The sequence below is a fragment of the Pristiophorus japonicus genome, chromosome 1 (genome assembly GCF_044704955.1).
Source record: "Pristiophorus japonicus isolate sPriJap1 chromosome 1, sPriJap1.hap1, whole genome shotgun sequence".
Taxonomy (NCBI): domain Eukaryota; kingdom Metazoa; phylum Chordata; class Chondrichthyes; family Pristiophoridae; genus Pristiophorus; species Pristiophorus japonicus.
Genome location: NC_091977.1, coordinates 269,639,083 through 269,665,891, shown reverse-complemented (window position 1 = coordinate 269,665,891; position 26,809 = coordinate 269,639,083). Strand labels below are relative to the sequence as shown.

At 46.2% G+C, this 26,809-nt stretch overlaps 1 protein-coding gene across 2 annotated transcripts in view; it reads left to right on the top strand.

The window, feature by feature from the left end:
* Positions 1-26,809, top strand: part of ric1 (RIC1 homolog, RAB6A GEF complex partner 1) — a 266,797-nt gene that overhangs the window by 100,056 nt on the left and 139,932 nt on the right. The gene's annotated exons all lie outside the window — the stretch shown is intronic.

Sequence of the window (26,809 nt, the reverse complement as noted above, 5' to 3'; positions counted from 1 at the left end):
TCACCAACTCGCTGGTCCTTCTTTGGAAAGATTGAAGAAGCGCACAAGTTCAAGGTCCGAAATCTGGAGTTCTGAAATTCAGACTGTTCCGGAATCTGGACGCCAGGCCGATCCGTGGAGGGGTTGTCCGGAATCCAGAAAATGTTCCGAAATCCAGACATTTTTAAAAACCGATTGCCGAATTGGGCCTAGGGAGGGGGAAAAACACCCCCAAAAATTCCAAAAAACAGAAAATAAAGTCACAAAACATTCACAAAACTCTTACCTACAAAATCGCTGAAAAATAATTAAAAGATTAAAAACTTTAATGTACCTTTTTTGCAGGTCTTCAACGCAGGTTTTTACCCGGCCCCTGACCCAGAACTGCTGACCCACAGCTAATGCTGCCGAACCCGGAACCTTCGACACCCCCGCTCTGCCGTCAGACTCCCCAGGGCCCCTTCCCCAGACTCCCCAGGACCTCTCCCCTGGACTCGCCGCTGGACTCCTCGGGACCCCTCCCAAGGCCCCCTTCACCCTTACCATCCCCCCCCTTACCTCGACCTGGGCTTTTCTGGATTCGGGACTTCGGAAAGACGTTCCGTAATCCGGAAATACCCGAACCTCGGTCCCGAGGTTGCTGGCTCTCGGAAGCTCTACCTGTATAATTGTTCTGGGTTCTTCTGCCATTCAAGTAGATACAGGGACATGCATGTCAACTCTCGTATAGTCGTACACACAGCTTGTTTACAGGACCAGCTGATGCCACTAAATCAGAGAAGCTTTCTACGGCAGACCCAAATTCATCATAATCCTAATTTGGTGGCATCAGCAAATTTTGATATTGACATATTCACATTTACGTATCATGTTTGCAGCCTCAACAGACCCTTGTGCAACACCTCTCACCACATCTTGCATTCATTGTCAGGTTTACCAGTGCTTAGTTCCACTCTTTTCTCATTTCTCCATTCAAAACCGATCACCTCACATTTCTCACATTAAATTTCATCTGCCATCTGCCCAATGTACCAAAGTCAACCTTAGTTACAAGTTTATGGAGATTGCCTTTGTCTCTGTTTTTATCATCCTGTGTTCACAATCAGCAGGGAAGAGCTGCTGAATGCAAGGAATCGGAGTTCCCAATAAAATGGGTGTATGGTGTCTACCGATTAGAGACATGTTACAAATTGGTTATTGCTTATTGACTTTGGGGAAGCAACTTCAAAGCTTCACTTACAAGCATTTTAATACAATCTCTTTACATTTTTTTACCTGTAAATATACTTTTCTTTCAAAAACACAACATTTAAAAGTAACTTTTATTTTCCAACTCCTTGCTCATGGAAAAATGGTCAATATTCTGACGTGTTCCTATTTTTGTTGTCTGCAAACTTTGATATTGTGCCCCTTACAAAAGATTCTAGATTATTTATATGGATAAGCTGGTATAAAGGTTACACTCCAATATGATGATAAACCTTGACAGTTTTGAAATTCATAGCGCTGTCACTCAATTATGTATTTTGCCACTAACACTCTTTGATATATTCCTCTCTCTGCTTCCTTCTGCTTTCTCATCTAGTGCCGAAAGTGCATTACTACTTACAAGATCTGTTGGTAAACTCTAATATTGCATGCTTCACACCAAAAAGTAAAATCAGACACCTGTTGATAAGGAACTTCTTTTCTTCCCACTAGATTATCTAAAATATGGCAAAGACAGTTGGTGTGGAAAGAGTTTAGCGTTCTCTCATGTCTGCTTTAGGCAGTCCAGCTGTTGCTTGCATACAACAGCATGCTCAGGACACGCGTTCGGTGGCAGGGTCCCTCTACGGCACCCTGGTCCACTCCTCAATCAGCCCCAGCACCACCCTTATCCAATGAAGCTTAACGCAAGCTCGAGGAACAGCACCTCATCTTTCGTTTAGGCGCTTTACAATCTTCTGGACTCGACATAAAGTTCAACAATTTAAAACCATAATCTCTGCCTCTATTCTTTTTCCCTATTTTTTTTCTCTTTCTCGCAGCAGCTGTTGATTTTGCCATCTCCATTTACACCCTATCTAGACTCGTCTATTGTTCTTGTTCCATTACCATCTCCTTTTGCCTTGCACCATCATCCCTTTTGTGTCTTAATCTCTTCTGTCTTCCACCTTATCACAGACCTTCCCTTTTGTTCATCCCTCCCCCTTTCCTTGCCCCTACACTTGCTTAAAACCTGGAACTTTTTTGCGGAACTTTTTTGCAGTTCCGCAAAAAAGTTAATGCCGGGGCATTTAGAGACCCAGCTAAGGGAGCCCTATACAGCCAGCACCTCACAGCCAATCTGGCGTGCCTTGATGACCCTGAGATGCTGAATGCCCACAGTGCTTGGTCTGCCCTCCAAGCCTCTATAACCAGTGCCTGTGAAGAGACACTTGGTCACTCAACCAGAAAACATCAGGACTGGTTTGATGAAAATGATCAGGAGATTGAATAACGAATAGATCGCATGCGCAAAGCATTTCTGAGCCTCAAACAACAACCCAATTCGGGAGCTGCAAAGCAACATTACAGACGGCTCAAGACTCGGGTCCAACAAAAAACCCGGGACCTAAAGAACAGGTGGTGGATGGAGAAAGCGCAGGAGATACAGCAGCTGGCCGACAGCCACGATATGCGAGGATTCTTCACTGCAGTCAAGGTCACCTACAGTCCAAGCTCCCAAGGCCCAACCCCACTCCTGGCCAAGAACGGGGAAATACTCATCAAGGACACCGAGGCTGTCAGGGCCCGATGGAAGGAGCACTTTGAAGATCTCCTCATTCGAGACTCTGCCTTTGACTCGAGTGTTCTCGACTCCATCCTGCAGCATGTGACCCACCACCAACTCAGTGAAACTCCAACGTTGCACGAGGTAGGCAAAGCCATAAAACAGCTGAAGAATAACAAGGCTACGAGTGTGGATGGAATCCCTGCTGAGGTGCTAAAGTATGGTGGAGAGGCACTGTTGGCGGGGATACATGACCTCATCTCTCATCTGGAGGGAGGAGAGCATGCCGGGAGATCTGAGATGCAGTGATTGTGACTATTTTTAAAAAAAGGGGACAAGTCCGACTGCGGCAATTACAGGGGTATCTCCCTGCTATCAGCCACTGGGAAAGTTGTTGCTAGAGTTCTCCTCAATCGACTTCTCCCTGTGGCCGAGGAGCTCTACCCGGAATCAGTGCGGATTTTGTCCCTACGGAGCACAACAGACATGATCTTTGCAGCACGACAGCTGCAGGAAAAATGCAGGGAGCAGCGCCAGCCCTTATGCATGGCCTTTTTCGATCTTACAAAGGCCTTTGACACTGTCAACCATGAGGGTCTATGGAGCGTCCTCCTCTGTTTCGGATGCCACCAAATGTTTGTCAACATCTTTTGCCTGCTTCATGACGACATGCAGGTCTGTAATGGATCCTTACCAACGGATCCATTACAGACCCAATTCACGTCCGGACCGGGGTCAAACAGGGCTGCGTCATCGCTCCAACCCTCTTCTCAATCTTCCTCGTCGCCATGCTCCACCTCACAGTCAACAAGCTCCCCGCTGGAGTGGAACTAAGCCACAGAACTAGTGGGAAGCTGTTTAACCTACGCCGCTTCCAGGCCAGGTCCAAGATCACCTCTGTCGTTGAGCTGCAGTATGCGGACGACGCCTGCGTCTGCGCACATTCAGAGGCTGAACTCCAGGATATAGTCAATGTATTCACTGAGGCATATGAAAGCATGGGCCTCACGCTTAACATCCGTTGGACAAAGGTCCTCCACCAGCCTGTCACCGCCCTCCAATCATCAAGATTCACGGCGCGGCCCTCGACAACGTGGACCACTTCCCATATCTTGGGAGCCTCTTATCAACAAAGGCAGACATTGATGCGGAGAGTCAACATTGCCTCCAGTGCGCCAGTGCAGCCTTCGGCCATCTGATGAAAAGAGTGTTTGAAGACCAGGCCCTCAAATCTACCACCAAGCTCATGGTCTACAGGGCTGTAGTAATACGCGCCCTCCTGTATGGATCTGAGGCATGGACGATGTATAGAAGGCACCTCAAGTCGCTGGAGATATATCACCAACGATGTCTCTGCAAGATCCTGCAAATCCCCTGGGAGGACAGGTGGACCAACATCAGTGTCCTCAACCAGGCTAACATCCCCAGTATTGAAGCACTGACCACACTCGATCAGCTTCGCTGGGCAGGCATGCCAGGTATGAGACTCCCCAAGCAAATGCTTTATGTGGAGCTCCTTCATGGGAAACGAGCCAAAGGAGGACAGCGAAAACATTATAAGAACACCCTCAAAGTCTCCCTGGTAAAGTGCGACATCACCACTGACACCTGGGAGACCCTGGCCGAAGACCGCCCGAGGTGGAGAAAGTACATCCGGGAGGGCGTTGAGCTCTTCGAGTCCCAACGCAAAGAGCATGAAGAGGCCAAGTGCAGGCAGCGGGAGGGGCGCGCGGCAAACCGGCCCCACCGACCCCTTCCCGCGACAAATGTCTGTCCCACCTCTGACAGGGTCTGTGGCTCTCGTATCGGACTGTTCAGCTATCAAAGAACTCACTTAAGGAGTGGAAGCAAGTCTTCCTCGATTCCGAGGGACCGCCTATGATGAAAATCTGTTACATCTCTAGCTTTTTTCAGTTCTGACGAAGGGTCATCGACCTGAAACATTAACTCTGTTTCTCTCTCCACAGAGGCTGCCTGACCCCTGAGTATTTCCAGCATTTTCTGTTTTTAATTATTTTAGATTGTGGTGGCTTTTGTCATTTAAACCTCCTTGTCGATGTGTAGTTTGATCTAACTAGCTTGTAGGAGTTTTATATGTGGGCCTAATATTGAAGATATTCACTTCCAACACCCCTTGAAAGCCTCCCAAATAGATGTTCAAACTATCGATCTCGGAAGATTAAAAATGTTTTCTTTGCCCCGTGCATTTTTCTCCTCTGTGCCAATGTCGGTAATCATTTTATACATGGATTTCTGAAAGCCCTGCAGCAACTTAAGCCTCCTGTGCTACCATTTCTGATTTTCATAATTGCATGTGTTTTTTTTAATCCTCCTGGGTTATGCTGTCATTGGCCTAAATATGAGTAGATTGCCCTGGTTTGTTTTTAGCTGGAATGTATTGTTGCAAAAAGAACTGCTTTTGAAAACTTTCATAGTCCATTTGTATGAATCTCAGCAGTACCAGAGATGATCATTCATGTTGTTTGGTGGTGAATCATGATGCACCATTTGGGGTTTCAGCAGCTACCTTGTATTGCAGAATATTTTTACTCTTTCCCCGACTGGAAGGTGGTGTTTCTTGCTGGTGTATGGATCCATGAACACCAGCAACCACCTTTCCAGAATGGCGTTCTTCATCTGCGAGGCTAGGCATTGAGTGTTTGCAAAACATCAGATTGTGAGGATGACACGGCAGAGTCTGTCCCTATCCAAACACTGAATATCCACATATTTGCACCAAATAACAATTGGAGGTGGGAGCTCTGACTGACTTTCCACCCCCCTCATCACCACCCCTTTCCCCCACCACCCCCCCCCTCCAAAGGCTGAAATAGGTAGGCCAATTGGAAAGCGCCACTGCAGACCTACTGAGACCAGGGTTGTAGCTGATCTGTATCATTGTCATAAAATTGGTGTTTTGAGTTCACGAGCAGTAAGCTATGTTTAACGCTTATTAGGAAAATATGGAATGGCAACAAAACGGCTCTTTAGGGAACGGTAGCACAGTAGTTATGTTACTGGATGAGTAAACCAGAGGCCTAGATGAATGATCCAGAGACATCAGTTCAAATCAAAGGGAATTAAAAAAATTCAGAAATCTGGAATATAAAGCTTGTATCAGTAATTGAGACCATAATACTGGATTGTTGTAAAAACCCATCTGGTTCACTAATGTCCTTTTCAGGGAAGAAAATCTGCCATCCTTACCTAGTCTGACTCCAGATCCACAGCAAAATGTGCTTGATTCTTAACTGCCCTCTGAAATGGCCTAGCAAGCCACTCAGTTGTCAAGAAAACGGCTCACCACCAGCTTCTCAAGGGCAGTTAGGAATAGCCAATAAATGTCATCCTTGCCAGCGAATTAATAAAATAAATTGCTCTTGTCACTTGAGTGTAGTTTCCCAATTAATGAGAATTGAGCAGGTATATCAACAACAATTTAGAAACTGCCTCATGATTTCTTAAATCTATTTCCATTATTACACTGAATATTACATAATGTTTGATATTAATGTTAAGATGTAAATGGCTGCAGATTTTAGACTCTCCGACCTCATTCATAGCTCGAGTTACAAGTAGGATTCATTGAAATTTACCAGAATCCAGCACTTTCCTGCTTGAAGTTGTCTTAATTTACTTAAACCAGATCTATTTTGAGAGCAATGTCTTGATGGCAAACTTCAACATTATTTGCTAGTGGATTTATGATTTGTATGTTTTTCCTTCTCTCCCGCCCTGTACTGACGACTCTTAATTTCAAAAATACACAACAGAACGGCTCAGTGGAAAAAGGGTAGCTCAACTAAGCTGACCTCACAAACTTGGTTATGGTAGCAAGGATTTTGATGTAATTGTCATGTATTCAACTGTCATTGTAACCCATGTATAAACTGACCTAAGTTGTACACATTGAGACACTGACCACAGGGGGCGAACTTTTGGGAGACACTCATAACCTGGACTTTCTGATATAAAAGGGGAAGCTCCTCTTGAGGTCTTGGTAACAAAGGTAACTGGTCACAGAGTGATCTTCTCTCAAGTATGGGCCTCGTGTGCATTTATACTACAGTAAGGACATATTGGCGACGAGAAATTGGGATTTAAAACATGCTAGCATGGCCACTAGCAGCACAGAAGAGAGGTACTGTATTGGTGATGATTGGGACGATTTTATTGAGACGACAGCAACGTTTTGTCACTAAGGAAAGGTTGGGACAGGATTCGGCCGACAAACGCAGGGCTCATCTCCTGACGGTTTGTGGATCCAGAACGTACTCCCTGATGGACCTTCCAGCGCCAGAGAAGCTGGCGGACAAGATGTTCGAAGAGCTCAGTAAGTCGATCGGGGAACACCTTAAACCGTCGAGCAGCATGCACATGGCGAGACACCGGTTTTACACGCACCTGCGGCGAGAAGGGCAAAGCGTTCCAGACTTCATGGCAAATCTCCGGCGACTGGCGAGCCGATGTAAGTTCCCAGATGCATGCAGAGCGGAGATGCTGCGAGACTTTAGTGAGGGCATCGGGCACGCTAGGATTTTCAGGAAACTGATTGAGACTTGACCTTGGAAGCGGCGGCTCTGATAGCCCAGACAATTATCTCGGGAGGAAGAGACCAGAATGATTTATGGCAAAAGTCTTGGCTCAAATGCGGTAAACAACCAGAGAGTCAACATTGTTAACGCGGCACACAGTTCTCTAGGCAGACAAGGGCAATCGGACATGCCCCAGCATGCAGTCGAACCCAAAGGGGGAATTCAACAGAGACAACGGCTAGCTGAACAGCGATTCATGCCATTGCAATGGAAATGGGGCCATCAACACCTTTTAATGGTGCGCTTAAGGACAGTTACAGAGACAGACACAGACGATCGATGGGGCCTCGAGCTCATGCTGGAGGTGTGGAGGCAAACACCCAGCCAGAGCTTGCAGGTATCAGAAATATACCTGCAGAAACTGCAACGTCAGTGGTCATTTGGCGCGTATGTGCAGGAAGCCTGCAGCCAGGTTGATGTACAAGGAGGACGGGCCTGATGTAAGCCCTACGAGGCCAAATGAACGCTGGGAGAAATCGCTGGAAGCTGAAGTTCAGCGAGTTCATGTACCATATAAACAGTTCAATTACCAGGACGCCACCGATAATGATGAAAGTGCTCCTCAATGGCGTCCCAGTATTAATGGAGCTGGACACGGGGGCCAGCCATGCCTTGATGAGTATCAAACAGTTCGAAAGGTTGTGGCCAGGAGGCCAAGGTTATTGCTACGGACATATACAAGGAGATCATTCTGGTGCGAGGCAGCGCCACGGTAGTTGTGACCCACAAAGATTTGGAGAACAGGTTGCCACTCTGCATTGTCCCGGGGGACGGTCCCGCACTACTGGGAAGGAGTTGGCTTGCTGTCATGAACTGGAAATGGGGCGATGTCAATGCAATTTCTTCTGTGGAGCGAGTATCATGCTCTCAGGTCCTGGACAAATTTGACTCATTATTTCAACCCGGCATCGGCACTTTCATGGGGACCAAGGTAGTGATTCACATAAACCCGGATGCCAGGCCAATACACCACAAGGCCAGAGAAGTGCCGTATGTGATGCGGGAAAGGATAGAATGCGAATTGGACCGCCTGCTGAGGGAAGGCATCATCTCGCCAGTCGAATTCAGTGACTGGGCGAGCCCGATCATGCCGGTGCTCAAGGCAGATGGGTCGGTCAGGATATGTGCCGATTACAAGGCCATCATCAATCGGGTGTCACTCCAAGACCAGTACCCGCTACCGAGAGCGGAGGACCTCTTTGCGACGCTATCTGGTGGCAAACCTTTTTCAAAATTGGACCTGACAGCTTACATGACCCAGGAGCTGGCGAGTGAGTCGAAGAAGCTTACCACCATCACGACACACAAGGGGTTGTTTGAGTATAATAGATGTCTATTCGGGATTCGTTCGGCCGCCGCGATCTTTCAGCGAAATATGGAAAGCCGCCTCAAGTCGATTCCAAGGACGGTTGCTTTTCAAGACAACATCCTCATCATGGGTTGCGATACTGAAGAACACCTCCATAACCTGGAGGAGGTGCTACGCAGACTGGACAGGGTAGGTCTGCGACTGAAAACGGCGAAGTGCGTCTTCCTAGCTCCAGAGGTAGAATTCCTGGGGAGGAGGGTAGCAGCAGACGGGATCAGACCTCCTGTGTCCAAAACGGAAGCGATCCAGAGAGCATCCAGACCCTGTAACACGACGGAGTGGCGTTCGTTCCTGGGGCTCCTGAACTATTTTGGCAACTTTCTTCCCAAATTGAGCACGCTGTTAGAGTCGCTACACGTGCTCCTACACAAAGGTCATGATTGGGTCTGGGGGGACAGCCAGGAAAGGGCTTTTGATAGAGCATGCAATTTGTTATGCTCCAACAAACTGTTAACGTTCTATGACCTGTGTAAGAAACTAGTTTTAATGTGCAATGCGTCGTCCTATGGGGTTGAGTGTGTGTTGCAGCATGTGAATGCCAATGGTCAGTTACAGCCGGTAGCTTATGCCTCCAGAAGTCTTTCCTGGGCAGAAAGGGGCTACGGGATGGTAGAAGAAGAAGCGCTAGCATGTGTATTTGCAGTTTAAAAAAAAAAAAAATGCACCAGTACCTGTTTGGCAGGAAATTTGAGCTGGAGACAGATCACAAACCCCTAACGTCCCTTTTGGCCGACAGCAAGGCCATAAATGCGAATGCATCGACCCGCATACAGAGATGGGCACTTGCGTTAGCCGCCTATGACTACACAATTCGGCACAGATCAGACACTGAAAACTGTGCCGGTGCACTCAGCAGGCTCCCACTTGCCACCACTGAGGTGGCAGCTGAGCATGATGCTGAGATGGTCATAGCTGTTGAAGCTTTCGAAAACGAATGCTCACCTGTGACAGCCCGTCAGATTAAAGTCTGGACAAATAAAGACCCGCTACTGTCTTTAGTTCAGAAATGTGTCCTGAATGGGGACTGGGCAGCCACGTACGGGCATGCCCTGAGGAGTTTAAACCATTTCATAGGCGCAAGGATGACCTCGCGATTCAGGCCGATTGCCTACTGTGGGGAAACTAAGTAGTCATGCACCAGAAGGGCAGAGAGGTGTTTCTCAGAGAACTTCACAATGAGCACCCGGGCATTGTCATGATGAAGGCAATTGCCAGGTCACACGTCTGGTGGCCAGGGATAGATGCAGACCTGGAACTTTATGTTCGCAGATGCAACACGTGTGCTCAGCTGGGCAACGCAACCAGGGATGCCCCCCTTAGCCCCTGGTCCTAGTCCTGGCCCGCCAAGCCATGGTCACGCATCCATGTGGACTGCGCAGGTCCTTTCATGGGAAAAATTTTTTTGGTTGTCGTAGACGCCTACTCCAAATGGATTGAGTGTGCCATTTTAAATTCAAGCACATCCTCTGCCACGGTAGAAAGTCTACGGGCAATGTTCGCCGCCCATGGTCCACCGGATATCTTGGTCAGCGACAATGGCCCATGCTTCACAAGCACTGAATTTCAGGACTTCATGGCAGGCAATGGAATCAACCATGTCAGAACTGCACCGTTCAAGCCAGCCTCAAATGGCCAGGTGGAACGAGCAGTGCAGATAATCAAACAGGGGATGCTCAGAATCCAAGGGGGTTCCCTGCAAAGCCGCTTATCACGCCTCCTGTTGGCCAATAGATCCCGACCACACTCGCTCACAGGGGTTCCACCCGCAGAGCTGCTAATGAAAAGGACGCTCAAAAGCAGGTTATCCCTTATACACCCTACTATGAAAGAAATTGTTGAGAGCAGGCTACCATGACAGGAATGCGAGGGCGCAATGTATTGATGTCAATGACCCTGTTTTTGTCCTTAATTACGCTGTAGGGCCCAAATGGCTTGCAGGCACTGTGATTGCCAAAGAGGGGAATAGGGTTTTGGTAGTTAAACTTACCAGTGGACAAATCTGCCGCAAACATGTGGATCGAACTAAAAGGAGGTTCAGTAAACCCCATAGAAGAAGCAGAGGAAGAACACGACGTAGAGTTTACTCCACCACAGGTGACCGAATACCGGACCCAAGTGGAGGAGAGCCCAGTCACTGGGCAGTCCGGACAGGCCTGAGGCACCGCAAACATAAGAACATCAGAAAATAAGAATTAGGAACAGGAGTAGGCCATCTAGCCCCTCGAGCCTGCTCTGCCATTCAACAAGATCATGGCTGATCTGGCCGTGGACTCAGCTCCACTTACCCGCCCGCTCCCCATAACCCTTAATTCCCTTATTGGTTAAAAATCTATCTCTCTGTGATTTGAATACATTCAATGAACTAGCCTCAACTGTTTCCTTGGGCAGAGAATTCCACAGATTCACAACCCTCTGGGAGAAGAAATTCCTTCTCCACTCGGTTTTAAATTGGCTCCCCCGTATTTTGAGGCTGTGCCCCCTAGTTCTAGTCTCCCCGACCAGTGGAAACAACCTCTCTGCCTCTATCTTGTCTATCCCTTTCATTATTTTAAATGTTTCGAAAAGAGCACCCCTCATCCTTCTGAACTCCAACGAGTAAAGATCCAGTTTACTCAATCTATCATCATAAGGTAACCCCCTCATCTCCGGAATCAGCCTAGTAAATCGTCTCTGTACCCCCTCCAAGGCTAGTATATCCTTCCTTAACTAAGGTGACCAAAACTGCACGCAGTACTCCAAGTGCGGCCTCACCAATACCCTGTACAGTTACAGCAGGACCTCCCTGCTTTTGTACTCCATCCCTCACGCAAACTGCAGACACTCAGGCCAGCGTCCAACAACCGGAGCCCCAACTCAGGCGCTCTACAAGGGAGCGTAAACCACCAGAGAGACTTAACCTGTGATCCCAATAAGACTTTGGGGGGGGAGGTGATGTCATGTATTCAACTGTCATTGTAACCCATGTTTCAGCTGACCTAAGTTGTACACCTGACCACAGGGGGCGAACTTGTGGGAGACACTCCTAACCTGGACTTTCTGATATAAAAGGCGAAGTTCCTCTTGAGGTCTTGGTAATAAAGGTAACTGGTCACAGAGTGATCTTCTCTCAAGTATGGGCCTCGTGTGCATTTATACTGTATAGTAAGGACATATTAGTAATACTTTTCGATTTTAGTCCACAAACTAGTTTGTCCTTACCGAGTGAACCTTTGCCACTCTTACCACATACCCGCTGAGGTCTTTGTATAAAAGTAAGTTAAAGAAGCACAGGCTATTTACTTGTGTTTAACCTTTGAGGTTTGACACGTGGGTGATTTAAGAACTTTTGGCAAAAAGTGAACATGAATTGGCAGACATTCAATAAGGAACATAAACTTGTTTTTGGCAGCACAAGTCAGAATCTGTGTGGTCTTTTGAAAGGCATTTGCTACAAACAACTGAATGAGAGAGCAAAATAGTTTGTGCTTGAGTCTAGTCTAGAATTACTACTTATAATGCCATTTCAAAACAAATCTGTTCCTACTCAGCTTTTTAAACTTTCCTGATTATGTAACAATGGGAATTAAACTTGAGTTTTATTTTTTTCATCAGTACCTTATTTTACAGAAGGTAAGTAAGTACAAGTAGCCTTTTTCTACATAGTTTTCACTTGCAATTTTCCATTCTAACCCATTTGTCGATGGGTGGTATTATTTCCCCTGGGTTTTATATAGCATAGGATTAATACTACCGTAAATGTGCAGATAGCCTCTGATTACTCCACTCAACGGTGTTTTTGTTCAAATATGCCACTGTAGGAATTGATCAGTTGAATCTTTTTTTGTGCCCCCATTTTGGCTGCTAATGTGTAAATAAACCAGGTAGCAATACATCTTGGATTGTGGGGTCATTAAGACAATACAAATACACTGTTTTGAATTGGGCCATCTTGTGCCACATGAACTCTGAATTCGTCCTGATAATATTGCGCAACAACACTCGGTGGTGGCAGCACTGAACAATTGTGTGTGCGTGCAATTGTTCAAAAGTCGTAATTGCAACCAGTTTTCTGGCCACAGGCTTCTTTGACGTCTGGAGAAATGGTCCATAAAGGCAAAGTGTGCAAAATTGCTTTTCATTCAGATAGGTTCAGCATTTGGTTCCGCGGTAGTTCCCTGTTTTGTACATTAACAAAGAAAAAGTTCAGCTTTAATCTGAGATCAAAACTGTCTATCTTTAAACATTTCTATGATCATTTGACTCATTAGCTAAGAATGCTTTTGCAAAGTCTAAAGCATTGAATACACTTCTGTTAAGCACCTGGTCTAGGAATCTTATTTAAACAAGAAAGCATGCCACAGAGTCTGGGTTTTCTGAAGCCATAAGTAGTGTGACGAGCATTGGGAAGGTAGGTAACTGACACCTTTGCACCCTATTGCAACTTGGTCGTTTAGAGTCAATTTTGATAAATAAATTGGTATGTTTCACTTTTGTGGTACAAGTCAATTTAAGGATGTGGTGAAGGATCTATAGTCTTCAAATAGTTGCATATAGCAATTTACACCTCTTCTGTGTGGTCATTTGACAAACATATTTAGAAGAATTTAAGCTGGTATTTAAAAAAAAAGTCCCAAATTTTTATTTTGTCCTGCATACACAGTGGACCATTTACTTTTATGTCTACTTTACTGACCTATTGGATGCACATTTTCCATAGTTTTGCTGGGGTCAAGTTTTGGCCTGAGTTGATCCTATTTTTTTGGAGCAACTAGTTTAGAATGGAGTATCTTAGAAATTGCAATTCTTGGCATTTAGTTTGCTCCAGTTCTAGTCAGTTAGAACAGTTTCATTTTGGAACAGATTTTTTTTCACAAGGTGGGGCGTGTCTGGCCACTTACGCCCATTTTGAAAGTTTAGGCAGTAAAAACTTAGTCCAAACTAACTTAAAATGGTGTAAGTGTAGATTTTTGTACGCTCAAAAAAAACTTGCCTACACTTTAGAAATCAGGCGTAGGTTACAAATCAGGCGTAGGGAACGGGGCGGGGTGGGGGGAGTAATTAAATTCTACAAGCATTCAACAGTCTCACTTATACAAATAAAGAGCCACCCTGAATAAAAAATTATAAATAAAGCAAATAAAAAATATTGAATATTCCTTCCTGTGTGAAGCAGCAGCAGCCTTCGAGCTGTGGTGCTTCAGGCAGGCCTTTCATGTAGGAGACAGGGGCGGCGTCAGTGGCTCGTGGCAGACAAAGAGACAGCAAGCAGCCTTCGGGCTGCGGAGGAGCCTGAGGCCATTCGGCCAGGGGACAGGGGAAGGACACAGTTGGGGCCACACACACAGGCAACACAGCAGCCTCCACAGCTGTGAATTTATTTTTATAGGCTGCAGGCCGTTCGGCCAGGAGACAGGGTAGGCATGCAAAGCACCGGGAGGGAGAGCCAGCCAGCCAGTTTAAAAGTTACATTTGTAATTCAAGTATGGGTGCTGCATTATCGACACCACGGATTATGCAGTGGTTTGCCAGCAATTCACTGTATAGGAGAGAATTGATTAGAGCTCACCGCACCAGGAACGTCATAGCCCATAGGCTGATGGGCAGGAAACCTCACCCACGTCGGCAATATCGAGCCAGGCACTCGTACCTGTACATGAGCGAGGCTGATTGTGTCAAAAGGCTGCGTTTCCACAGAGAAGTTGTCGTTGAGATATGTGATCTGCTGAGAGCAGATTTGCAGCCCAGAAGCAGAACGCCAACTGCCTTGTCTCTTGAAGTGAAGGTAACAGCTGCACTTGCCTTCTATGCCTCGGGATCGTTTCAGGCTACAACTGGAGATGTGTGCACCATCTCTCAATGTGCAATACATGCCTGCGTTTACCAGGTCACGGCTGCACTGTATGCGTGGAGGAATGACTTCAAGTTCCCAATGACCGCACAAGCAATGCATGACAGGGCTGTGGGCTTTTCCAGGATTGCTGCTTCCCAAAGGTACAGGGCTGCATTGATTGTACCCACATCGCCTTGCGAGCACCTGTGGAGGATTCCGAGCAGTACAGGAATAGAAAAGGTTTCCACTCCATTAATGTGCAGCTCGTGTGTGACGACAAGCAGCGCATCAGCGAGATACCCTGGCAGCACTCGTGATGCGTTCATCCTACGCGACAGCGTTATATCTGACATGTTTGAGCAGCAGCCAGAAGGGCAGAGCTGGCGACTGGGAGACAAAGGGTACGGCCTGACCACCTGGCTCATGACACCCCTACACGTGACACGGGCGGAAGCTGACTATCAGTACAACATGTCGCACATTGCGACGCGCAGCATCATAGAGAGAACCATTGGCATCTTGAAACAGTGTTTCCGATGCCTGGACCATCGGAGGCCACTTGCAATACTCTCCTCAGATTATCGGTCGAGAGAGGCAGCGGCCTGTAAAAGGCTCAGCAGTCCGGGGAGCATCGAGAGAGGCAGCGGCCTATAAAAGGCTCAGCAGTCCGGGGAGCGTCGAGAGAGGCGGGAGTCGAGAGAGGCAGCGGCCTATAAAAGGCTCAGCAGTCCGGGGAGCGTCGAGAGAGGCGGGAGTCGAGAGAGGCAGCGGCCTATAAAAGGCTCAGCAGTCCGGGGAGCGTCGAGAGAGGCGGGAGTCGAGAGAGGCAGCGGCCTTATAAAAGGCTCAGCAGTCCGGGGAGTGTCGAGAGAGGCGGGAGTCGAGAGAGGCAGCGGCCTATAAAAGGCTCAGCAGTCCGGGGAGCGTCGAGAGAGGCGTGAGTCGATAGAGGCAGCGGCCTATAAAAGGCTCAGCAGTCCGGAGAGCGTCGAGAGAGGCAGCGGCCTATAAAAGGCTCAGCAGTCCGGGGAGCGTCGAGAGAGGCGGGAGTCGAGAGAGGCAGCGGCCTATAAGGCTCAGCAGTCCGGGGAGCGTCGAGAGAGGCGGGAGTCGAGAGAGACGTACCGGTGCAGCTCCAGCTGGGAGAGAAGGCAAAAAAGAAATAGAAAGAAATCAAAAGGTGACGTCACAGCCAACGTGGTAAGTGATTGGCTGCTGATTGGTGAGTAGTTTTTCTTTTTCTTTATTAGTCAGTAACTTTTAACATTGTTGTCGCCAATTTAAGTGTATCTCAGGGTTAAGTCATGGCAGGACAGCTCGGTCACGTGATATGCTCCTCCTGTACCATGTGGGAACTCGGGGACAACACCAGTGTCCCTGACGACGACATGTGCGGGAAGTGTATCCACCTCCGGCTCCTGACGGTCCGCGTTGCGGAGTTGGAGCTGAGGGTGGATTCACTCTGGAGCATCCACGATGCTGAGAATGACGTGAGTAGCACGTGGAGTGAGTTGGTCTTACCGCAGGAGAAGGGTCCACAGCCATCGAGGGAATGGAAGACCAGCAGGAAGAGTAGTGCAAGGAAGGTAGTGCAGGGGTCCCCTGTGGTCATCCCACTGCAAAACAGATACACTGCTTTGAGTACTGTTGAGGGGGATGACTCATCAGGAGAGGGCAGCAGCAGCCAAGTTCATGGCACCGTGGCTGGCTCTGTTGCACAGGAGGGCAGGAAAAAGAGTGGGGGAGCGATAGTGATAGGGGATTCAATTGTAAGGGGAATAGATAGGCGTTTCTGCGGCCGCAACCGAGACTCCAGGATGGTGTGTTGCCTCCCTGGTGCAAGGGTCAAGGATGTCTCTGAGCGGGTGCAGGACATTCTAAAAAGGGAGGGAGAACAGCCAGTTGTCGTGGTGCACGTTGGTACCAACGACATAGGTTTAAAAAAAAAGGGATGAGGTCCTACGAAATGAATTTAAGGAGCTAGGAGCTAAATTAAAAAGTAGGACCTCAAAAGTAGTAATCTCGGGATTGCTACCAGGGCCACGTGCTAGTCAGAGTAGGAATCGCAGGATAGCTCAGATGAATACGTGGCTTGAGCAATGGTGCAGCAGGGAGGGATTCAAATTCCTGGGGCATTGGAACCGGTTCTGGGGGAGGTGGGACCAGTACAATCCGGACGGTCTGCACCTGGGCAGAATGGGAACCAATGTCCTCGGGGGAGTGTTTGCTAGTGCTGTTGGGGAGGAGTTAAACTAATATGGCAGGGGGATGGGAACCAATGCAGGGAGATAGAGGGAAACAAAAAGGAGGCAAAAGCAAAAGACAGAAAGTGGAGGGCAGAGAAACCCAAGGCAAAGAACAAAAAGGGCCACTGCACAGCAAAATTCTAAAAGGACAAAGGGTGTTAAAAAAACAAGCCTGAAGGCTTTGTGTCTTAATGCAAGGAGTATCCGCAATAAGGTGGATGAATTAACTGTGCAAATAGATGCTAACAAATATGATGTGATTGGGATTACGGAGACGTGGCTCCAGGATGATAAGGGCTGGGAACTCAACATCCAGGGGTATTCAATAGTCAGGAAGGATAGAATAAAAGGAAAAGGAGGTGGGATAGCATTGCTGGTTAAGGAGGAGATTAAGGCAATAGTTAGGAAGGACATTAGCTTGGATGATGTGGAATCTATATGGGTAGAGCTACAGAACACCAAAGGGCAAAAAACGTTAGTGGGAGTTGTGTACAGACCTCCAAACAGTAGTAGTGATGTTCGGGAGGGCATCAAACAGGAAATTAGGGGTGCATGCAATAAAGGTGCAGCAGTTATAATGGGTGACTTTAATATGCACATAGATTGGGCTAACCAAACTGGAAGCAATACGGTGGAGGAGGATTTCCTGGAGTGCATAAGGGATGGTTTTCTAGACCAATATGTCGAGGAACCAACTAGGGGGGAGGCCATCTTAGACTGGGTGTTATATAATGAGAGAGGATTAATTAGCAATCTCGTTGTGCGAGGCCCCTTGGGGAAGAGTGACCATAATATGGTGGAATTCTGCATTAGGATGGAGAATGAAACAGTTAATTCAGAGACCATGGTCCAGAACTTAAAGAAGGGTAACTTTGAAGGTATGAGGCGTGAATTGGCTGGGATGGATTGGCGAATGATTCTTAAGGGGTTGACTGTGGATGGGCAATGGGAGACATTTAGAGACCGCATGGATGAACTACAACAATTGTACATTCCTGTCTGGCATAAAAATAAAAAAGGGAAGGTGGCTCAACCGTGGCTATCAAGGGAAATCAGGGATAATATTAAAGCCAAGGAAGTGGCATACAAATTGGCCAGAAATAGCAGCGAACCTGGGGACTAGGAGAAATTTAGAACTCAGCAGAGGAGAACAAAGGGTTTGATTAGGGCAGGGAAAATGGAGTATGAGAAGAAGCTTGCAGGGAACATTAAGACGGATTGCAAAAGTTTCTATAGATATGTAAAGAGAAAAAGGTTAGTAAAGACAAACGTAGGTCCCCTGCAGTCAGAATCTGGGGAAGTCATAACGGGGAACAAAGAAATGGCGGACCAATTGAACAAGTACTTTGGTTCGGTATTCACGAAGGAGGACACAAACAACCTTCCGGTTATAAAAGGGGTCGGGGGGTCTAGTAAGGAGGAGGAACTGAGGGAAATCCTTATTAGCCGGGAAATTGTGTTGGGGAAATTGATGGTATTGAAGGCCGATAAATCCCCAGGGCCTGATGGACTGCATCCCAGAGTACTTAAGGAGGTGGCCTTGGAAATAGCGGATGCATTGACAGTCATTTTCCAACATTCCATTGACTCTGGATCAGTTCCTATAGAGTGGAGGGTAGCCAATGTAACCCCACTTTTTAAAAAAGGAGGGAGAGAGAAAGTAGGGAATTATAGACCGGTCAGCCTGACATCGGTAGTGGGTAAAATGATGGAATCAATTATTAAGGATGTCATAGCAGTGCATTTGGAAAGAGGTGACATGATAGGTCCAAGTCAGCATGGATTTGTGAAAGGGAAATCATGCTTGACAAATCTTCTGGAATTTTTTGAGGATGTTTCCAGTGGAGTGGACAAGGGAGAACCAGTTGATGTGGTATATTTGGACTTTCAGAAGGCGTTCGACAAGGTCCCACACAAGAGATTGATGTGCAAAGTTAGAACACATGGGATTGGGGTTAGTGTGCTGACATGGATTGAGAACTGGTTGTCAGACAGGAAGCAAAGAGTAGGAGTAAATGGGTACTTTTCAGAATGGCAGGCAGTGACTAGTGGGGTACCGCAAGGTTCTGTGCTGGGGCCCCAGCTGTTTACACTGTACATTAATGATTTAGATGAGGGGATTAAATGTAGTATCTCCAAATTTGCGGATGACACTAAGTTGGGTGGCAGTGTGAGCTGCGAGGAGGATGCTGTGAGGCTGCAGAGCGACTTGGATAGGTTAGGTGAGTGGGCAAATGAATGGCAGATGAAGTATAATGTGGATAAATGTGAGGTTATCCACTTTGGTGGTAAAAACAGAGAGACAGACTATTATCTGAATGGTGACAGATTAGGAAAAAGGTGTTGTGGTACATCAGTCATTGAAGGTTGGCATGCAGGTGCAGCAGGCGGTTAAGAAAGCAAATGGCATGTTGGCCTTCATAGCAAGGGGATTTGAGTACAGGGGCAGGGAGGTGTTGCTACAGTTGTACAGAGCATTGGTGGGGCCACACCTGGAGTATTGTGTAAAGTTTTGGTCTCCTAACCTGAGGAAGGACATTCTTGCTATTGAGGGAGTGCAGCGAAGGTTCACCAGACTGATTCCTGGGATGGCGGGACTGACCTATCAAGAAAGACTGGATCAACTGGGCTTGTATTCACTGGAGTTCAGAAGAATGAGAGGGGACCTCATAGAAACATTTAAAATTCTGACGGGGTTAGACAGGTTAGATGCAGGAAGAATGTTCCCAATGTTGGGGAAGTCCAGAACCAGAGGTCACAGTCTAAGGATAAGGGGTAAGCCATTTAGGACCGAGATGAGGAGAAACTTCTTCACCCAGAGAGTGGTGAACCTGTGGAATTCTCTACCACAGAAAGTTGTTGAGGCCAATTCACTAAATATATTCAAAAAGGAGTTAGATGAGGTCCTTACTACTAGGGGGATCAAGGGGTATGGTGAGAAAGCAGGAATGGGGTACTGAAGTTGAATGTTCAACCATGAACTCATTGAATGGCGGTGCAGGCTAGAAGGGCCGAATGGCCTACTCCTGCACCTATTTTCTATGTTTCTATGTTTCACTGTTGTGTGCTGTTTGCTGCATAACTTAGCCATCATGAGGCAGCAGGAGCTGGTAGTGGAACCAGAAGATCCACATGAGGGGAGAGTGCCTGATAGTAATTTGGAAGAGCAGAATGAGGATGATGATGACGATCAGGAAAGCATACAAGTGCCTGATGCCGGAGCACGAGGTCAGAGGAGGGTGGTCCATCATGCTCATTTAACGATTGCTTGAGCTCTGCGCCAGCAGCTCATCCGTGAACGCTTCATTTACTGATGCCTGAGGGCTCTGCGACCACTGTTGCGCATGGACATGTTTATTTTTTGGAGTTGTTCCTGTGTTGTGTTGTGTTAATGGAACATGATTCAGTTTTAATGAAAAAATATTTTATTGAAAAGTTAACGTCACTGTAATATATTTGTTGTATCAAACTTTACTTTTTAATATGATTCTTGAAGATCACTTATAAACAATTTCAGTGTAAAAAATCTTACACCCTTAAGATCACAAACTTCAGGATCACTTTTTAGTGCAATATTAAATAAGATACAAAATGTGAGAGCATTTGCACTATAAGATAACTTAAAAATCCTAAGATCACTTATAAGTTGTAAAGTTACAAAACTTACAAAACAATTTCAAATTGAAACCACAAGAACAAAAGCAGCAAAGAAAGGCTGCAACCATCTCTCAACCACATCTCGGTGAATGTTCACTTCTTCATGGGGGTGTCATTTGATTGGCGGGGCTGTGTGCCCTTATTGCAGCAACTATCTCCATGAGGGCCTGTGCCGTCACTTGCACTCCCTCGGACATTCCCTCCCTAATTTGCCGTGTCATTACTGCTATTTCTCCCGTCAGTACCGTCACCTCTTCATCCACTGCACTGACGCCACCGATGAGTGATTGAGTAAGCTCATTGGTCTCCATACCCAATTCCACAACCTGAGCCACATCTGTTGCACGCTGCATCTCAGGAGAGCGTGTTTCCAATCTCCTTCTCCTCTGCCTCGCAGCACCACTACACTGGGAGGCGCGGGCTGGGATGGTGGCATGCTCGGTGTTCCAGACGGCACCACTCGAGTGGGAGGCACAGGCTCGGATGGTGGGGCACTGGCTGTAAACTGCTGGATTACACCAGCAGCACCACTGGGACCCGCAACATCGGAATCAAAAACATGGAAGGTGGAACCAGAACCTATGCAAGGGGTTGAAACTCTGATGCCCCTTAATGGGAACTCATAAACATTAATTTGGAAGCTCTCCCGTGTCGACATTTCAGTCATCGCCACCAGCATCCAGTCTGGATCGTCCGCATCTGGTTCTTACTGGTTCTTGTTCTGGATCTTCAGGATCCTCAGGGTTGGCATCATCATCATCATCATCATCATGTTCTGCAAAATATATCAGAACAGTCAAATGTTTAACAGCAAAGGAGGGGGCAGGATGGGTGGCATGAGTACTCTCTCACAGCAGGCCAGGCAGCAGGTTGATTTGATGGGTGATGATGCATTTTCAGGACTTGCCCTCTTCCTCACGTGCGGGCCCAGCTTGTGCTGTACTGATTGCTTTTCTCCATGTACGACTCACCTACCCTCTGTTCCAAGGGTGTCAGTGGATGCAGATTGGGCGTGCCTCCTCCTGTTCAGGTTGCTTCCCTTTTGTTGTGGGCCAATTTCTTCTGCAAAGAGTAAAATATAACTTTTTACAGAGTGTGTCAGTCTGCAGGGTGGGACATAGATAGTCATGTTGATTACATTAAAAAATGAAAATATTACTTACGCTAACTACTTGACCAAGGTCGTGCCATTTCTTTTTCCACTGGCTTCGAGATCTCATGGTGGTATGCACCACTGCGCAGTAATCTTCTGCAACTTGGTTCCAGCGTTTCTTCTTTTCTTTAGGTGGCACTTTTATGCGACCTCTGTTGCTGGTATCCAGCTCCTGCCATCTCTGCTCAGTGACGTCTACTAATTTCTCCCCTTCCTCATGCAAGAAATTCTTTGTTCTTGGTGGACATTGTTCCATTGCTGTATTGGATTGACACTCTTATTTTTCAAAGCACACAGTCCTTATTTTGCATGCACCTATGCAGCACTTGTTCTGGAAGTTTAGCAGCAAAAAGCAGCACTCACTGATTTCAGCAGGTGATTTCTTCAACAGTGCTGCTGAAAGCACTCCTTCAGGCACAAAACATCACCAAGATTCAATCCCAAGCCTTTCTAGAGGTCCACGAAACAAATCAGCACTTTTCTTCAAGTTCCTTTAAAAATGGCCGACTGCCAATGTTTGTGACCTACCGCGTGTGTGCTCCAACGCGCACGCGCAGGACTGCTGGCATGATGTTCCCGGATCGAAGTTAGCCCCGCTCCCCTGCACTTCCAAAATTGGCGCAACACTGTGACTCCGCCCCCCCACAGATCTCTGCGCGCCACGCCGAGCTCCGAGAGACCTGCAGGGAGGCCGAGAATTCCTAGGTAAGTTTTTGTCGCGCTTTTGGGCGCGAAAAAAGGGCGGCGATATCGGGGCTGCACCGAAACTTGACCCCACTGCTTCTAATTTACTGCTTCTAACTGCACAGGGCCCCAAGCGGCTCCAGCGTGCTAATTTAATAGATGTAGAATAAATTACACACAAATCTCGATGCTTTCGTTGACATTTTTAAAGTCCATATCAATATGAATTATATTATTTTCATTCAGCAATATGTTCAAGATATTGCCTGGACTGGAGAATTTTAGCTATGAGGAAAGATTGGATAGGCTGGGTTTGTTTTTTTTGGAACAGGTGAAGCTGAGGGGAGACCTTATTGAGATGTATAAAATTATGAGGGGCATAGATAGAGTGGAGTGGGTAGGAAGGACCTATTTTCCTTAGCGGAGAGGTCAACAACCAGGGGGCATAGATTTAAAGTAATTGGTAGGAGGTTTAGAGGGAATTTGAGGGGAAATTTTCACCCAGAGGGTGGTGGGGGTCTGGAACTCTCTGTCTGAAAGGGTGATAGAGGCAGAAACGCTCACCACATTTAAAAAGTACTTTGATATGCACTTGAAGTGCTGTAATCTACAGGGCTACAGACCAAGAGCTGGAAAGTGGGATAAGGCTGGATTGCTCTTTGTCGGCCGGCGCAGACACAATGGCCAAAAGGCTACCTTCTATGCTGTTAATTTCTATGATTCTATATCTTTCCTGAGCATTTACAGTTTTAAATTAATTTGAAATCATGAGAATATCCGCAATCTCCTTTTCTATAACTCTATTCTATTTCAAAGATGACTTTTTTTTTTTGCAAGTCCAAATAATTTTTCACATCTCAAAACAATGATAACTTGCTACTTAGAACAAATAAAACAAATTGTCATCTGTCTCATCCGATAATAAAGAAGGCTTGTGTCTAATTATTACCCTAATTCAGTTCATTTTCTCTGAACAAACTGATGCCCTTTGTGTATGTCATAATGAAGGAAACATTGACAGCTCATGACAATAGCTGTTAATCGTATTTAAAGTTCCACTGGGGTTTTAACAGCTGCATTCCAGCCTGACAGTCATGCATGTTCTGACCATACATTTATTAACTTAATAATTTATTTCATTTTGTTGTCCTGTTCATTCACTTTTTGTATAGGGAAGGTCCTTTCTCTAATGCTACTCCTCTCCCAAAGGTGACTCTTGTGCAAATACCTCTCCCGGTTGCATCTTGTGTCAAGAAAATTTTTTTTTAAATAACAAGTGAAATCTGTTGCGTTTCTAGTGCTTACTGTCTCCTCTGACCTATAATATTTCTACACAAAATGTTCGCGATTCTATGTACTGGGAAATGACAGACATGTGCCAGCTGCTAATTAATAGCGCTGTCAGCTTTCTTTTTCTGTCAGCTCGTCTGATTATTTCCCAACTTATAAACAGGTGACTAAGTTCAGACAACTAATTTGACACCAGACAGTAGTATTTAGTATCATTGTCTAGTGAAATGTAGGGGACCAAAACTGAACCTTTGCATGGAGTCCCTGCGAAGCATACGCCAGCTCTGAATATGAGAAACATAGAAACATAAAAAATAGGTGCAGGAGTAGGCCATTCGGCCCTTCGAGCCTGCACCGCCATTCAATGAGTTCATGACTGAACATGCAACTTCAGTACACCATTCCTGCTTTCTCGCCACACCCCTTGACCCCCTAGTAGTAAGGACGACATCTAACTCCGTTTTGAATATATTTAGTGAATTGACCTCAACTACTTTCTGTGGTAGAGAATTCCACAGGTTCACCACTCTCTGGGTGAAGAAGTTTCTCCTCATCTTGGTCCTAAATGGCTTACCCCTTATCCTTAAGACTGTGACCCCTGGTTCTGGACTTCCCCAACATTGGGAACATTCTTCCTGCATCTAACCTGTCTAAATCCGTCAGAATTTGAAACATTTCTATGAGATCCCCTCTCACTCTTCTGAACTCCATTGAATACAGGCCCAGTTGATCCAGTCTTTCTTGATATGTCAGTCCCGCCATCCCAGGAATCAGTCTGGTGAAACTTCGCTGCACTCACTCAATAGCAAGAATGTCCTTCCTCAAGTTAGGAGACCAAAACTGTACACAATACTCCAGGTGTGGCCTCACCAAGGCCCTGTACAACTGTAGTAACACCTCCCTGCCCCTGTACTCAAATCCCCTCGCTATGAAGGCCAACATGCCATTTGCTTTCTTAACCGCCTGCTGTACCTGCATGCCAACCTTCAATGACTGATGTACCATGACACCCAGGTCTCGTTGCACCTCCCCTTTTCCTAATCCATTCAGATAATAGTCTGTCTCTCTGCTTTTACCACCAAAGTGGATAACCTCACATTTATCCACATTGTACTTCATCTGCCATGCATTTGTCGACTCACCTAACCTATCCAAGTCACTCTGCAGCCTCATAGCATCCTCCTCGCAGCTCACACTGCCACGCAACTTAGTGTCATCCGCAAATTTGGAGATACTACATTTAATCCCCTCGTCTAAATCATTAATGTACAATGTAAACAGCTGGGGCCCCAGCACAGAACATTGCGGTACCCCACTAGTCACTGCCTGCCATTCTGAAAAGTACCCATTTGCTCCTACTCTTTGCTTCCTGTCTGCTAACCAGTTCTCAATCCATGTCAGCACACTACCCCCAATCCCATGTGCTTTAACTTTGCACATTAATCTCTTGTGTGGGACCTTGTCGAAAGCCTTCTGAAAGTCCAAATACACCACATCAACTGGTTCTCCCTTGTCCACTCTACTGGAAACATCCTCAAAAAATTCCAGAAGATTTGTCAAGCATGATTTCCCTTTCACAAATCCATGCTGACTTGGACCTATCATGTCACCTCTTTCCAAATGCGCTGCTATGACATCCTTAATAATTGATTCCATCATTTTACACACTACTGATGTCAGGCTGACCGGTGTATAATTCCCTGTTTTCTCTCCCTCCTTTTTTAAAAAGTGGGGGTTACATTGGCTACCCTCCACTCCATAGGAACTGATCCAGAGTCTATGGAATGTTGGAAAATGACTGTCAATGCATCCGCTATTTCCAAGGCCACCTCCTTAAGTACTCTGGGATGCAGACCATCAGGCTCTGGGGATTTATCGGCCTTCAATCCCATCAATTTCCCCAACACAATTTCCCGACTAATAAGGATTTCCCTCAGTTCCTCCTTCTTACCAGACCCTCTGACCCCTTTTATATACGGAAGGATGTTTGTGTCCTCCTTCGTGAATACCGAACCAAAGTACTTGTGCAATTGGTCTGCCATTTCTTTGTTCCCCGTTATGACTTCCCCTGATTCTGACCTACGTTTGTCTTTACTAACCTTTTTCTCTTTACATATCTATAGAAGCTTTTGCAGTTCCTCTTCATGTTCCCTGCAAGCTTCCTCTCGTACTCTATTTTCCCTGCCCTAATCAAACCCTTTGTCGTCCTCTGCTGAGTTTTAAATTTCTCCTAGTCCCCGGGTTCGTTGCTATTTCTGGCCAATTTGTATGCCACTTCCTTGGCTTTAATACTATCCCTGATTTCCCTTGATAGCCACGGTTGAGCCACCTTCCCTTTTTTATTTTTACGCCAGACAGGGATGTACAATTGTTGTAGTTCATCCATGTGGTCTCTAAATGTCTGCCATTGCCCATCCACTTAAGTATCATTCGCCAATCTATCCTAGCCAATTCACACCTCATACCTTCAAAGTTACCCTTCTTTAAGTTCTGGACCATGGTCTCTGAATTAACTGTTTCATTCTGCATCCTAATGTAGAATTCCACCATATTATGGTCACTCTTCCCCAAGGGGCCTCGCATGACAAGATTGCTAATTAATCCTCTCTCATTACACAACACCCAGTCTAAGACGGCCTCCCCCCTAAGAACTATGGAGCCTGGCAAATTATATTTATGTACCAGTGAAAAGTGTACAATATTTGTTATCCTGTAAACAGTAAATTACTGCAATTAAAGTGGCAAATGGTGGCTCGTAGGCACTTTGCTTTTTTTTGGCAAAGCAATTCTGGTCCTGTTTATAATTGTAAAGTTGGGCAAATGCACTTGTAGCAAAGGCTTCTCTTCTCCAGCTTGATTTTTTTTTTGCCCAAGGCCTATACCAATAAATAAGCACTTAATTGTGTAATGTTACTGCTGACATTCTGGCTTTAAGTAAGATTTGCGTTGAGTGCAGTTAAACTTGTGCTTTCTTAAATTTGTTTCAAAGTGCTATTCATGCACAAAGGAAAGAACCGTAATCATATACCGGTCATAGAGAAATGAATCCCACCCTTCTGTGGGTTGTTGGGTTGGTTCAATTGCGAGAATGGGCTCCGCTTGCAGATGGATAGAAATACTGATGTCTGCTCAACCTTAAATTTAAAACTGCCTGGTGTTGTCATAGAAATGGGAATTTTTTTTTTGTATATTTTGAGATGGCACATTGGGGTTAGAATTGCCCACAGTATATATTTCTGCTTATTATGTGCATCTTAAAATTGATCAACGAT